Raw genomic sequence first — 2,500 nt, forward strand, 5'->3', positions numbered from 1 at the left:
TGAAACGAAAATCATTTTTGAGAAGAAAAAATTTTTGTATGGGAGGGCCCCTGCTAGAACATATTTCCCAAGTGCGTCGATTTTGGGTCGCCGACGCAAGCTCGGGTCAAAAAAATTTTTTTTCACCGTGACTCAAAACATCAATTTTAGACTCCCCTGAGTATGAAAAGTGAAACGAAAATCATTTTTGAGAAGAAAAAATTTTTGTATGGGAGGGCCCCTGCTAGAACATATTTCCCAAGTGCGTCGATTTTGGGTCGCCGACACAAGCTCGGGTCAAAAAAATTTTTTTTTCACGGTGACTCAAAACATCAATTTTAGACTCCCCTGAGTATGAAAAGTGAAACGAAAATCATTTTTGAGAAGAAAAAATTTTTGTATGGGAGGGCCCCTGCTAGAACATATTTCCCAAGTGCGTCGATTTTGGGTCGCCGACACAAGCTCGGGTCAAAAAAATTTTTTTTTCACGGTGACTCAAAACATCAATTTTAGACTCCCCTGAGTATGAAAAGTGAAACGAAAATCATTTTTGAGAAGAAAAAATTTTTGTATGGGAGGGCCCCTGCTAGAACATATTTCCCAAGTGCGTCGATTTTGGGTCGCCGACGCAAGCTCGGGTCAAAAAAATTTTTTTTCACCGTGACTCAAAACATCAATTTTAGACTCCCCTGAGTATGAAAAGTGAAACGAAAATCATTTTTGAGAAGAAAAAATTTTTGTATGGGAGGGCCCCTGCTAGAACATATTTCCCAAGTGCGTCGATTTTGGGTCGCCGACACAAGCTCGGGTCAAAAAAATTTTTTTTTCACGGTGACTCAAAACATCAATTTTAGACTCCCCTGAGTATGAAAAGTGAAACGAAAATCATTTTTGAGAAGAAAAAATTTTTGTATGGGAGGGCCCCTGCTAGAACATATTTCCCAAGTGCGTCGATTTTGGGTCGCCGACACAAGCTCGGGTCAAAAAAATTTTTTTTTCACGGTGACTCAAAACATCAATTTTAGACTCCCCTGAGTATGAAAAGTGAAACGAAAATCATTTTTGAGAAGAAAAAATTTTTGTATGGGAGGGCCCCTGCTAGAACATATTTCCCAAGTGCGTCGATTTTGGGTCGCCGACACAAGCTCGGGTCAAAAAAATTTTTTTTTCACGGTGACTCAAAACATCAATTTTAGACTCCCCTGAGTATGAAAAGTGAAACGAAAATCATTTTTGAGAAGAAAAAATTTTTGTATGGGAGGGCCCCTGCTAGAACATTTTTCCCAAGTGCGTCGATTTTGGGTCGCCGACACAAGCTCGGGTCAAAAAAATTTTTTTTTCACGGTGACTCAAAACATCAATTTTAGACTCCCCTGAGTATGAAAAGTGAAACGAAAATCATTTTTGAGAAGAAAAAATTTTTGTATGGGAGGGCCCCTGCTAGAACATTTTTCCCAAGTGCGTCGATTTTGGGTCGCCGACACAAGCTCGGGTCAAAAAAATTTTTTTTTCTCGGTGACTCAAAACATCAATTTTAGACTCCCCTGAGTATGAAAAGTGAAACGAAAATCATTTTTGAGAAGAAAAAATTTTTGTATGGGAGGGCCCCTGCTAGAACATATTTCCCAAGTGCGTCGATTTTGGGTCGCCGACACAAGCTCGGGTCAAAAAAATTTTTTTTTCACGGTGACTCAAAACATCAATTTTAGACTCCCCTGAGTATGAAAAGTGAAACGAAAATCATTTTTGAGAAGAAAAAATTTTTGTATGGGAGGGCCCCTGCTAGAACATATTTCCCAAGTGCGTCGATTTTGGGTCGCCGACACAAGCTCGGGTCAAAAAAATTTTTTTTTCTCGGTGACTCAAAACATCAATTTTAGACTCCCCTGAGTATGAAAAGTGAAACGAAAATCATTTTTGAGAAGAAAAAATTTTTGTATGGGAGGGCCCCTGCTAGAACATTTTTCCCAAGTGCGTCGATTTTGGGTCGCCGACACAAGCTCGGGTCAAAAAAATTTTTTTTTCTCGGTGACTCAAAACATCAATTTTAGACTCCCCTGAGTATGAAAAGTGAAACGAAAATCATTTTTGAGAAGAAAAAATTTTTGTATGGGAGGGCCCCTGCTAGAACATTTTTCCCAAGTGCGTCGATTTTGGGTCGCCGACACAAGCTCGGGTCAAAAAAATTTTTTTTTCTCGGTGACTCAAAACATCAATTTTAGACTCCCCTGAGTATGAAAAGTGAAACGAAAATCATTTTTGAGAAGAAAAAATTTTTGTATGGGAGGGCCCCTGCTAGAACATTTTTCCCAAGTGAGTCGATTTTTGGGTCGCGACACAAGCTCGGGTCAAAAAAAATTTTTTTTTCATGGTGACTCAAAACATCAATTTTAGACTCCCCTGAGTATGAAAAGTGAAACGAAAATCATTTTTGAGAAGAAAAAAATTTGTATGGGAGGGCCCCTGCTAGAACATTTTTCCCAAGTAAATTCGATTTTACCCGGTGAGTCAAAAAATTTTG

This window comes from Anopheles moucheti (genome assembly GCF_943734755.1).
Source record: "Anopheles moucheti chromosome X unlocalized genomic scaffold, idAnoMoucSN_F20_07 X_unloc_7, whole genome shotgun sequence".
NCBI classification, from domain to species: Eukaryota; Metazoa; Arthropoda; class Insecta; order Diptera; family Culicidae; genus Anopheles; species Anopheles moucheti.